The 14,425-nt window shown below is 33.6% G+C and overlaps 1 protein-coding gene across 5 annotated transcripts in view; it reads left to right on the top strand.

The window, feature by feature from the left end:
• The first annotated feature begins 5,052 nt into the window (after positions 1-5,052).
• LOC143225747 (transient receptor potential cation channel subfamily V member 6-like) overlaps positions 5,053-14,425 on the top strand; it is a 107,581-nt gene continuing 98,208 nt past the window's right edge. For all 5 annotated transcript variants that reach the window (XM_076455688.1, XM_076455687.1, XM_076455686.1 and 2 more), the window contains exon 1: positions 5,053-5,293. The gene's annotated coding sequence lies outside the window, so the exon portion shown is untranslated. The remainder of the gene's footprint in view (positions 5,294-14,425) is intronic.

Genomic DNA, 14,425 nt, shown 5'->3' with positions numbered 1-14,425 from the left:
TTGTCACTTAATTTTTTAACCGGAAGAGATAATCCACCATCTGAATATATATATATAGGTTAATCCACCATCTGAATATATATATATATAGGTTAATCCACCATCTGTATATATATATATATAGGTTAATCCACCATCTGAATATATATATACTCTTCAAAACAAGAAACGCAAAAGGGATATTTTTGTTATTTTAAAGAGAAATATATGTAATAACGTTACAAGCTCAGAGTATGTAATGTTACACGTTGTTAAGGCACTGATTGTCAGACCAAAATGACAATAAAAGTTGTGCACTTTGAAAACGGACGAAAACATCGGATTTTTCGCCAAAACGCATGCGTGTCCAATAAATTTGTTTGAGAGATCTGCATGTTCTGCAAGTGCAACATGTGCAAAATCCCTATAAATGTGACGGGTTCCCGGTTTCCATAGCTCAGTGTTAAGCCACCTACACGCAATACAGTTACGCCAAGACTGACTGAAGCACAACGCAACAACGCCATTGGTCGCTTGGAAGCAAGCGAAACTCCATCAGATGTTGCCAGAGCTGTGAATGTCCACCCAAGCACCATCACAAGGCTATGGAATCGTCACCAACAACATGGATCAACTCGTGACCGTCCACGATCTGGCAGACCTCGTGTGACCACGCCCGCACAAGATCGCTACATCCGGTTACGTCACCTTCGGGATAGGACCACCACTGCGACGTCTACTGCCTCAACCATGCCAGGGCTGCGTAGGATTTCCGATCAGACCGTACGCAACCGTCGACGAGATTCTTAGGGCCCATGTGCAACCCATCACGATGAACGTCAACGACGTTTTTCAACATGACAACGCCCGTCCTTACACAGCCCGACTCACCACTGTCTTCTTGAGACACCACAACATCAACGTTCTTCCCTGGCCCTCCAGATCACCAGATTTAAACCCCATCGAACATTTTTGGGACGAGTTGGACCGACGTCTGCGACGGCGACAACCTCAACCGCAGACTCTATCTCAGCTTACTGCAGCTTTGCAGGCTAAGTGGACAGCCATTCCACAGGATGTGATTTGTCATCTCATCGCTTCCATGGGCAGGAGATGCCAAGCAGTTATTGATGCTCACGGGGGGTATAGTTGTTATTGACGTTGAGTGACGTTAAACTTCACCTAGTGAGCGTGGACTTCGCCTTTGCAGACTTTGGATGTTCAGCAGTGAATGTGCAAAGTTTCACACATGTCATACAGAACTACCCGGAATAAACTTGTTAACAATTTGTCTCATATTTTGCCTTTTGCGTTTCTTTTTTTGAAAAGTATATATAGGTCGTATTTTGTTAAGTCTCTTTTTTCTCGTGATTACTGTTCCTGTAAAAAAAATACAAACCAAAATATGGAATAAGTAATAAGCATATTCCACGTTCTTAAATAACAATCTCATATATAGAGATATACAAAACATCTCGTTCTAACAACCCGTTGCTACAGTAAACATTAGTAACACTCTTTAAACAATTATGAACGAATATTCAGGCCATTAATTCCATCGTCTCTAGCGTATATTCTTTTGATTGGCAAGAGGGTTCAGAGACACTTACCAGTAAAAAAGTTAGATTAGTAATTAGACACGTGTTGGCAGAAAAGAACAGAGAATTACAAACAGAGGTATGATCTGAAGAAACGTTCAGACAAGAAATAAGTGTAAATACTATATAAGCAGTTGTGAAGAACTTGTAAATACTATATAGTAGTTGTGAAGCAGTGGTGGCGCCAAGGGGGCTTGGGGGCCTGGGGAGCTTTGAGCCTCCCAAATGAGCCAAGACCCCCTCAGCCTCCTAATATTGTTACCTACATATATTCATAAAATATGGAAAACACAATCGTCGTTGTTGCTTAACAATTAACATCAAAGAGACATAGATCTGTAGAACTCAACGTCTTCATTAAGACGGAAGTATGTGTTATGCGTCCCATAACAACGTACTGATTGCACTGAAACTCATGCACCGTATTGCCACTCCCTGTGTAATGCCATTATATCTTGAGCTTTGATAAAAATTAGACAACCACGTTGATTTCAAGTTACAACAGATCATCAGGGATTTTACTTGATAAACCAAAGGTTTTACAGGTATTTACCCATTAATTTGATTTATCTTTTATTGAAAAGTAAAACATGGCATGCATGTATAAGTGTATTGAGTATAGGTCAAAACTATGAAGCATTTAGCCAGTGTTGTGTTCTCTGTGAGATCATTTTGCATTGTGTATCAGCCATCCAAAATTGTACTGATGAAAAAAACAACAACAAAAACTGGGACTTACAATACAATTAATGTTATACTTATGATTAAATAATAACCTTACATGTTAACTGACCAAATAATATTTGTAAAGAATTCTAGAATGAATTTTGAAACTGTCATTGGGCTATTTAGAAGTTCCAAATTAAATGTAATGTAGAAGTTACATTATTGTAACAGGTGCCTGTCACACTTATGATAATAAGAACAATATCACAATCACAGTTTAGCCTGTATAAATAATGTGAACTTATGAAGAAACCAGCCTTTCTGAGAAGGTCAACTGCAATTTAGACATTTTGTTTTGGTGCTACTCTGACCATTCAATATCCAGTCCGCGGGTTTGCTTTGTTCGAGCGCGTGATTCCCGCCTCGAACGCCTTAAGCGCATAATCACCGAGACGCTGAGCATGGTGTACGCTCTGCGTATGGCTAACGATCGGCTCAGTCCGATCGAGATCCAGATGCCAGTCGCACCCCCCCCCCGCTCACCCCATTAGTTTTACAACATGCCATATCAAAGCTGTGTTTGTGTTCCCTAATTAGCCCTGTAATTTTACATTATCACTACCCTCTAATTAAGTACTTGTGCTATATGCTTATAGATAAACTCTTTCTCTAACAGTATTTTACGGATATGTTCTGAATGCCAGGAGACACACCTTCTATGCCATCATAGGCAGGATGCTCAACGAGCTGAATAGAAGATTCTCCTCTAATGCCTGCAATGTTCTGATGGGTGCAACTGCATTGAACCTCAAACACTTCACATTTCTGGACAAGCAAGCACTCTTAGGAATGGCAGCAAACTATGGTGTGGTAGAGAATGACCTCGCAGTGGAGGTCCACCAGTTGAACTGGCTAATTGCCAGGAAGAAAGACAAGGGGCAGGAAGTAACCACACCATTGGAGCTTGCAACCATGCTGGAGCCATACAAGGATGCCTTCATGGATCTACACAAACTTGTATGCGTCGCTGCGACCCTGCCTGTCACTTTAGCTGCCTGTGAGAGAAGTTTCTCATGTCTGAAGCTTCTCAAGACATACTTGCACAACAGCAGTGGTAACAACCTCACCAGCAACCTTGCTGTCATATCAGTAAACTCCAGGAGGGCAAAACAACTCGATATTGATACTGTTATAGACACATTTGCTGCCAATCACAAAAACAGGCGCATTGTTTTGAAGTAATACTGACTATAAACACAACATGATAAAAGATAGTTAGCCTGATAGTGACCTTACTTTTCCTCAGAGTGTATTAACTTCACATGGGATAATTCGTTTCTGTTATGTAAACTGTGTCTTTATGTTATATTTCTTTTGATTTGTAGCTTTACTCTTAATAGTATATTAAATGTTCAATCTAAGCTAATCTTGATTTTCTTTATTATTATGTATGGAAATTTAGGTGAGCTTCCTCTTTTACATATACACATATTTTCATAAACAGATTATTTCTAATTTCTAATAATGAATTATTAATCAGAGTATGAGTTTCCAATGAAAAGTGCATTAAAAACCCAGTTCAAAATATCACACGTTTCTGAAATGTACCTTGTTATTTACATTATTATAATTTACCATCTATACTTCATATTGATGGAATTTTGGAAAGCCCCTCTACAGTTTACCTCATCCCTCCCAACGAAAATATCCTGGCGCTGCCACTGTGTGAAGGGCGTGTAAATACTATATAGCAGTTGTGAAGAACGTGTAAATACTATATAGTAATTGTGAAGAACACGATTTTATCATTATTATTTTCATACGGTGATGTATTACAAACTTAGACCCTCGGATCCTTAGTTCAACGCAGTAACCACACTCGGCCCACTTTGATTGTCAAACTTTGAGCTCCCGTTTAAAGGATCAAGAGAGATTTTATAATTACGAAAAGGAAGTGGCAACATCGTGTATAGATCCCTTGTGGTCAGCGGAAAAAAAACAATTAAAAAAAAGAAAAACCTCGGGTGGTCAGAGAATAAAAACTGTGAAGACCATTGTGTTAGCGCACATTCTAACATTGATAATGGTTAGATTTGGTCGTGCTAGTACGTGACCAACCAATTAAAGACTGTAGAGTTTATTTTGATTTTAACACATTCTCACGTCATGAATATCAAATACTACTTATTCTGTATAGCAAAAAAAAAAAAAGAGAGAGAGAATGAAAGAGAGGGAAACACAACAAAAACGATCAACTCTGAGTCCAACCGTTAGAAGATTTTTTCTCCTGGTACCCAAGTATGACTACTTGAATGTTATGGTATCACTTATAATAAATTCCCTGTTGTGTACGAGTATCGATAAACCTTCAAAAGCGGCAATGTTAGCTTACACAAGTCCGTGGACGCACGAGCTTATATTTGGATTTTTTGTCTTTTTTTTTCATAAAATTGTATGAAATACTCATGAAAAGCTTGAAGTAAATGTTGCAGCTGATAAAATATATAACATTTGTCATTTCTCTCTTATTTTAACTTTTATAAGATAACGACTAAGAGTTATGATAAACTGATTAGATTTTCTCACATCTATTGAAATGTACTCCCTTTTTTTGTAAAGTTTGAAAGTCAGAAAAACATTAACGCTGCTTGAATAATCCCACCTTGATAATCATAGAAGCGTTGTGAACTATATAGTTTTACAACATGCATGTACTCAACAATAATTAACACGCATGCGCACAGATGGCGTTGGCAACGCAAGATAAACCTAGCGTGTCGATGAAAGCTGTCTCTAGATGCATGAATTCACCACCGAATACATGCGTACAAAAAGAAGGTGCTAGCATGCACGCACAGAGCACGTGAAATAGTTAACTGTTACATTATACTGTTTCAAGCAACATAAAATGAGAACTTCGGGTTTTTTGTTAAAGATCTTCATATCTGCAAAATCATTAGAGTTGAGAGGAATATATTTCCATACTTCACTTTTAGGAATGTCCATGACTTCACCAAAGCTACAGTCAAGGTTTTTCTGAAACTATTCGGGTAAGACGGTATGTTCGATAACCTAGTAATAGTATATGCGAAATTACAGCTATTGAAGAACCGGTCGAGCTTTATCTTTCCTTACACTTGACAGGCCTGTTTTATTACGTTTTTATCGATTCTTTTTAAACTAAACTAATAACGTTTCGTCGAGTCGGAATGAAGCTTAACGTATGTGAAAGCATTAAGCGTATTATAAAGTTTTTATTGGAAATATTTTTTCACATATCTTTTCCTTTTAACAAAATTCACAGTGAAACTAAAATAGCATAAAGGGTTAAAAGTGTGGTAAATGAATGTGTTGAATGCAATAAGCGCTAAGTGTATGTGCGATATGGACCAAATTTCTCGAGTTGTCAAAAGTCAAGACATTTGTTCCTATGTTTAAAACACTTATTATTTGCACAAATAAATAAGTACGTTTTACTGTCAGTGAGCAAATATGAATGTAATAAAAACAGTAACATATCTATGAACGATTTAAAACAAATGTGTAAAAAGGGTTATCTAATTAAACGGTTAACATGTACAACAATTCAGTTTTATTGAAAACCTTCAAATATTATTATTCTACATACTTCAAAGTGTGATAGCAGCAGTTCTATTATCATTTTTCTAAATAGTTCTTAAAGTCTTATGGTTTCATGTTTAATATTAGTGTTTCACATATTTCAAGATTTACATGTATTTATATTAAAGTTATACAAAAATGTTTAGAAGTGAGACGTTTTTCGAGATTTGCGACTGTAATGTAAATCACTTCCACGTATCAGGCCCCAAATACAGTCTTCCATCACGTTTTCGTTATACGCTTCCAGGTCACAAAAACAAAGTTTGAAAAAAATAGGTCTTTTTCCATTTACTTTAGGTATAAGCATTTTGGAAATAACACTTTCTGCCCTTCCAATATTATTACTTAAACACAGTTTAACCTATGACAGACACAGTTTAAGTTTTATTATCCTAGGTACGTCAGAGTGTGCCTGCTACACTTCTAGTAGTGTTATTCTATATATATATATTAAAACGCGAAAATTAAATTTCAGGTACTTTTATTCTATATATATTCTAAAGTGTGAGTATTAGTTTTAATATTATTGTTTTGCGTATAATTTGAGAACTACAGCTCCAATATTATCCTTCTTCACATTTTAAAATGTAACAGCTACAGTTTTACCACAATGATATTATTATTATTCAATATATATTAGAATATGGTAGCTACAGTTTCGTTATCATTATTCTAAATATATTTGTGTGGCAACTATATTTTCTTTACATTTTAGAATATTAAAACTATATTTTCAATAATAATATTAATATTGACACCTGCAGATCGAATTTTAATATCCTGATTTGTAGAAAATGTCAGTTACAATTTCTATATTTTTACACCATAATACATACAATTCTAATGCATACTTCAAAGTGTGGCAGCTACAATTCCAATCAGTTTATAAGTTTTAAAGTGTGCTAGCTATAATTCCACTATATCACTATACATACATTTAAAGTGAAAGGTTTGTAGTTCCAGTATCTTATGTTAAGCATTTTAGAATGTGGCAACTACAGTTACAATATTACCATTCTACATATGTTAGAGCATTCTAATTACAGCTCCAATATGCTGTTTATAACTTTTAAAGAACGACAGCTACAGTTACAACATTATCATTCTACATAGGTTAGAGCATTATAATTACAGCTCCAATATGCTGTTTATAGCCTTTAAAGAATGACAGCTACAGTTACAACATTATCATTCTACATATGTTAGAGCATTATAATTACAGATTCAATATGCTGTTTATAGCCTTTAAAGAATGACAGCTACAGTTGCAACATTATCATTCCGCATATGCTAGAGTATTATAATTACAGCTCCAATATGCTGTTTATAACCTTTAAAGAATGACAGCTACAGTCCCAAAACATTAATGTTCACCACTTTTGAGAATGACAGTTTTAGTTCTCGTTTTAACATTCAGGTATTTTGTACAATGGCAGATGGAATTACAATAATTTTATTTTTACTGATTTTAAAATGCAGCAGCTGAATATCCAATATAAACTTTAGTGTGTTCAGCAAATTATCTGTTTTCTAGTTTCATTTAATGCCTTTCTGCGACAGTCTCTTGACATAATGAACTACATTCTTATTTTTAATTGAACCACCTTTTTTTTACAAACACAAATATAACAACATCAATGTTTATCTTCCATATCTTATGATACGCCTACTATTAATTATAACCAGGTTGTTGGTTCAATCCACTGATTGAACTTCCTGTCTTATAGCGAGTAATCGGTTGGTTTCAACCAGTAGTCGACCCTATTCTTCTCCTGTAATAACCAAGAGGTTGATTTGAACTAATATATGACCCTGTTTGCTTTCCTAACGTTAAGGTGGTAGGCATCGTATTTTAATCAATCGGTCCTTTTACTACTGAAATTATAATAAATGAAAAAGAATACCAACGCATTAAAGTTGCTGTTGATTACACCACGTTTGAGTATAAATTATTTAACTGTCAACCTAGTTTTCTGTGATTAATTTAAACACAGAAAAACATCTAAGCCTTATGTGGCTTTAATAGGAAATGAAAGTTCATACAGATCATTTTATGACCAAATCAAGAAAAGTTTAAGAAGTGAAACTGGGTATTTCACAATAAAAGGATACATTTATATTGGTGAAGAGGTTTCATGGGTCTCATATAAGAGTAGGAATTAATGAAAATTGGTTTAACTTTAGTTTTTTACGTGAATGGTAGAGTGATTTATCCAGTTTTGGAATGATAATTAAAGAACATGAGTTAAACATTTTAGTATTATCATATAGAACTTCCCTCTTTAATCATAACTTCTAGTTTCCTAAACAGTTAAGTCTCTTTCCATTTCTTATATTGTGATGTTGGTTGTGTTCATCAAGTTTCTCTAAACTTGAAAAAGAATGGTTCCCTCATGTTACATTCCTGGTATAGATTTGTGTCCAAGAAGCATTTAAAACAAATAATTCTTATATTTACAATTCCTGGTGTAAGTTTACGGCCACCAAATTTCTCAATGATGTTGGAAGAGCGTTTCCTTCAGATACACTTCAAGTGCATGTTTATGGCCACTAACCCTTTCCACATCTTAAAAAGAACAATTCCTTCATATAGGACTTCCGATTTTGGTTTATGACCACTAAGACTCTATACCTATAGTATAACAATTTCTTCGTGAGATAAAAATCTTATCTTTGTAATGTATTCACCAAACTCTATCAATGACATAGGAACAACAATTCCGCTAGGTGAAAAACCACTATCACAGCTCTGTGACAACCAAAATTCCAAACCTCATAAAGAACATATCCTACAGCTGGAGCTTAATCCTTCATTTGTCGGAATGTTCCTTTATAAATTTTTACATTTTTAAAAGACTGATGTACTATCACGTGATTAGTGGTCCAACACAAAATAATTTAATATCATATTAAGTTTCTGTCTACGGTGTCCTAAATACAGAAAGGAACCCGAAAAACATGCACATATATTCTGTGATAAGCCATTGACTTTTATTTATGAGAAAACACTGTTTATATTTTATTATTCCATAATTACAACGTAATTACTGGTACATTGGATCACTTAAAATAAAATATTAGTAGTACAGCTCGCCATCTAGTGATTTTAGGTGTTATTAGAATCTTTGAGATGCTATTTACCATATATATATATATTTTTTTTTTTCCAGTTAGCTGTTTTCTTGCTTTTAGTTACAGAAGGACAATGATACGTCTAAAAACTGCTGTATTTCACATGCGTGTCTATAACTTTACGTTGCATAAAAATGTTTGAAATATCTGATTTTCCAAATTATTTTAACACTGTTATTTCCTATTTAGATTCAGAGAAAGGTAACCATCTAACATTTATGTATTATAAAAAAACAGTTGTCACGACGGTGAATAGGCTTAAAAATACGAAACTTTGTGAAAAATACGTAATAACGGTAAATGTTTTCAAAGAGAAATTTAGTTAATTTCTTAAATTAATGTTTTCAGATTATACTTTTAACAACAAAATATATATACTTTTAATAGTTTAGTAGGCTGATTCGTTAGTCTCTGGAAAATATTATACAAACAACCACTTTAAAGCTGTGAACCACGTGATAAGTTTCTTCTGATAACATATTTTCGAGCTTTACAGTTGCGAAATTAACAACAAACTTAAATTGTCGCGATGTTTTTATACGGTTAGCGATTACACAACATAAGAAGATAAATAATACAGCAGTGAGTACAGTAATGATTGAAGAAGTGGTATATAACTTATGTGATACGTTAATAAGCCTGATACGGAATAAAAAACTGAAGAGGTGCTTACGGTAACACACAAATAAAAACGATTAAATATAGATCGTTGTCATGGCTAATAGTCTATACGGTCACCTAAATTTAAATAGTAACTTATTATGAATTAGACTTAGGTGACCATACGCTAGTAATCATGACAGAGAAACAACTGAGAAGTTTCTCAGGTTAAACAAAGAGCATACAGCCCAAGTAAACCAGAGATGTAAGAAAAAAAATAGCATACTGTGCTACTTCAAAGAACGAGAGTTTCCAGACGATCTGTAAATCAGAATGTGGGTAAGGAACACGGGTTTCTTTACTACCTAAATAAATGAGAATTAGAGTAAACAGGAAAAGGTTTCGGTACAAACTGAGTAAATTACACTAGAATAGAGTACAGGGGTTTCTATTCCACCTGAATACTCCAGATGAACAAAGGTTTGTGGACCATCTGAGTAAATCAGATGTAGGATAGGATATAAAGGTTTCTTTGCTACCTGAATAAACGCCCCCCGCTAGTACAGCGGTAAGTCTATGAATTTACAACGTTACAATCAGGGATTCGATTCCCCTCGGTGGTCTCAGCAGATAGCCCGATGTAGCTTTGTTATAAGAAAAAAACACATAAACACAACCTGAATAAATGAGATAGAGATTAAAGATGAAGGGTTTCTATATTACTCCAGTGAATGATATGTAGATTAAAGATGAAGGGTTTCCATATTACTCCAATGAATGAGAAGTAGATTAAAGACGAAGGGTTTTCATATTACTCCAATGAATGAGAAGTAGATTAAATAAGAAGGGTTTCTATATTACTACAATGAATGAGATGTAGATTAGAGATGAAGGGTTTTTCATATTACTCCAATGAATGAGAAGTAGATTAAAGATGAAGGATTTCAATATTACTCCAATGAATGAGAAGTAGATTAAAGATGAAGGGTTTCAATATTACTCCAATGAATGAGAAGTAGATTAAAGGCCAAAGTTTTCGGTAACACTAGCATAAGCCAGAGAAAGGACAAAGAACAGGAATATGTGTGATAAAATAAAAATATAGCAGAATTTGGATATTCTAAGAATATTAAACCTTATTGGAAACATAATGAATAAAGAGAAATTGAGTCATATTTTGAAAGTTTCAGTGAAACCGTGTTACACGTTTAACCCCCAGGCTTTATGTATTGTCCCTAAAATAGTGAGTGTTGAACATTATTGTAACGTCAATAACATTCTTGGCAACACTAAACCTATTATTTCAAACCAAGTTCCAATTATTGTTTAAAATACAATAAATTATTTAAAAAAAAACTCGTTATCTTATGTAAACATACATTGTAGATGTTATATTCAAAGCTTATTATATTGTTATAAAATGCTCTTTAGTCAACAGCTTTTTCTTTTTCTGAAGCCATTAAAAGTAATTTCATATTTGAATTTTTAAACTACGCACGACATAGGGTTACATAGGAAAATCTGTATAAACAAATCAATTGTGTTAATTCTAAAGTATACGGGAAATAGTAACACAGCAACACTGTTTTGTCTTTGAAGAATCTTTGAATTCACAATATATAGTCCAGAACTAACTTAATTATCTGGACCTAAGCATCTATACATACAAAGACATACACGTATTTTTTAATATTTGAATATTTTCAAGGAAGATATACTAATGTATACATTACTGTTTTGATATTCATCGTTTCCCTTTACGTCTTGGTTACCGTGGTGTTGTATAATGTTACTGTACCCTAGATAAAACATTTAGACTGACGTTTAGTGATGCCTGTGTGTTTTCTTATAGCAAAGCCATGTTTACCGAGGGGAATCGAACCCCCTATTTTAGCATTGTTAAACCGAATGTTTATCGTTGTATCACTGGGGGACTTCATGATGTCGTTTTCTTTTTATAATACTACACTCTAGCCTCATATAAAAACAATAACATAATACAGAAACATACAACATTTATTTATTTTATTTTTGTCTTGAAATATTATATAAGCTAGTCTTGAGATAATTCAGTGATAAATCTGTGGACTTACAACGCAAAAGTTCAGAGTTCGATTTATTGCGGTGGACAGAGCACAGATTTGGTTTGGTTTGAAGTTTGCTCAAAGCTACACGAGGGCTATCTGTGCTCTGCCCACCACGGTTATCGAAGCTCAGTTTTTATAGTTATACGTAAGTCCACAAATATACTACTGTGCAACTAGGAGGCCGTTTATTTAACATTAAGGGCCATTGCAAGGACGGTCTTATCACGATGGAGAATCATTATTGTGGGGTGGACATGACAAGCAGTAATGTTCAAATAGCCTCTAAAAACAAAAGAAGGATAAACAAATCTTCAGAACTCTCCCAAGTTGATCCTGAGCGCACCTGTACTATCCTGATTCCGTCATTAAGAATCAATTTTCAGACTGGATATTCATTGCTTTATGTAAATATTTGTAATGTCCTGTGTACAGTGCGTCTTAGGATAAATTAATCCTAACCACTAATAGAATAATCGCTCAACTAGTCTAAAGTCCAATACATTTTGCTCCGTAAGCTTGTTTTGTAAACTGATCATGATATGACTGGAGCTCTTCGTTTATAGATCTCACGCAAACACCTGACAAATTACGTAATATTTTTGTTTTTTTTTAAGCAAAGGAAGTGCTTTAACGTGCGTGTGGAAACCTAATAAAGTGATCATTCAAGCTATAGCAAGACGGCTAATGAAACTTATGCGAAACCTAAAATAATCTTACTATTGTTTTAATAAATACAGATATACTAATATTACTTCCTGAATTCTAACTGCGGTTTATTGAAATCTTAATAAAGAAAAGGTAAAATTATAACGAAATTTAAATCAGTTTCTTTTAACTTTCGAAGCTGCTAGAAAACAATTTTAAAGCCTTAAACAGAAATATTAAAGTTTTGATAACAAAAAACTTGTCAATAACGCTATTTTAGAATATAACAAGCTACATCAAAGCGCTATTAATTATAAAAATATTAGTATAATTATAAAGCTCAATCCAATTACACTAACGTTGTGATAATCAAAAGCATATTAATACAAGTATTTTACCTCTAACTACATCACATTAACGTTCAATTATTTAATAGATCATCTGTGTTTTATTTATAGCTCAACCCAGTTACACTTATGTCCTTAAAATCAAATACATATTTATACAACTGTTCCAGTTTTAACGACATGATATTAACGTACGTTTCATTAATTAATGGAATAATAGTATTTTATTTAATGTTCAACTAAATTGCAGTAACGTCCTTATAATAAAAATATATTAGTATAACTGTCCCAACTTTAACTAATTGACATTGACTTTCAGTTAATAAAAGAAATAATAATATATTGTTTAAAATTCAACCCAGTTACATTAAGAGAATGCTTGTATAATTCTTTGAGCCCCACCTAGTTTGAATAAAAATCTAATGGAAATAAAGATAAGAATATAGCATTACAAATTATTATTATTTGTTATTCGTCAGAATAAAATAGAAAATATATATGATAGGTTAAATTCAGCTGCGGTGTTATTAAGTACGTCATTGTAAAGGGGATTCCAGCACGATTTCTAAACCTTTCACTGTGTTTCTCTAAGGCTCATGGAGGCAAATGAGTACAGGTGTGTACAATGTATTGTGTGTATTGTATTTGAAGCTGTAAAGTCGTTACTTCAAATGTTCGTAAAGTAGAATGTATGAGAGCGTGCTTTCAAGGAAGATAGAACTCTGTGAATAATTCACAATGAAATTCTGTATGCATGTAAGTGAACGTAAAAAACACGATGAGTTATGTAGTTATACGTCTGGAAACTTGAATGTAAAAATGACAGCTACCAATCTATATAGTTGCCTTTGTCACAAAGCCTTCTCTGCTCATTAATAATTAGGTCCTGAATATTCTCTATGTTTATGTGTAAAAAGATTAAAGAGACAGCTATAATTCTGTCTAATTTTACAACTCAGATATTTATCAAGAAAATAAATTAACATAAAATGTCCAGAATTAATTATTGCTTCGTTTTCTTACGTAAATAAATATACGTTAAATATGATAATATATAATTTTACTTTTAATAAAACAAAAAGTTCATTTAACTAGATAGTAGCTGCAGAGGTATTTACATAATGAAATGTCAAAAACCTGAGTGAGGATTACAAAAAAAAACTTTTAAGGTCGATGAAACCTTCCCCCTGGTGGCTTTCAACAATTAACAATCTTCAACTAAAAGTATCACAGATTTTATAAGAATGTTTCATCTGTAGCTCAGAAAAATTTATAACAGCTTTGGGAATATAATATTCTTGTTAAGTTTCACAAGGAAACAATTATTTAATCAAACCAAGGTATAAGATTTAATCAGCGATTCCAGGGGTCGAACAAAACTGCACAGTGGAAGTGCCTTGACTATGTATAGATCCACATTTATCGTTAAAACTTTTACTACGATCTGCTATAGGATAACAGTGTATCCTACTGCATAAAAGAGTACTTTAATGAACCTGCAGAATTCTTACGGTGAATCTCAATAGTATGTTGTGCTTGTCTCAGAATAAAATCCAGCAAAATGCCAGTATATAAATTGTTATATCAAGAAAGACATACTAGTGTGATCTATTAAATCATGGCATGATACAACTTTCAAGAATGACCAAAATCTTTCTTGTATTTTTCACCGTTTTAACAATAGATTTTATTAGTGTTGATGTGCTAAGTTATTATTTCAAGCGCTTCGTTCGTTTATTCCGTATGTCAT

The sequence above is a fragment of the Tachypleus tridentatus genome, chromosome 9 (assembly GCF_004210375.1).
Source record: "Tachypleus tridentatus isolate NWPU-2018 chromosome 9, ASM421037v1, whole genome shotgun sequence".
NCBI lineage: Eukaryota > Metazoa > Arthropoda > Merostomata > Xiphosura > Limulidae > Tachypleus > Tachypleus tridentatus.
This window is presented reverse-complemented; position numbering and strand designations above follow the sequence as displayed.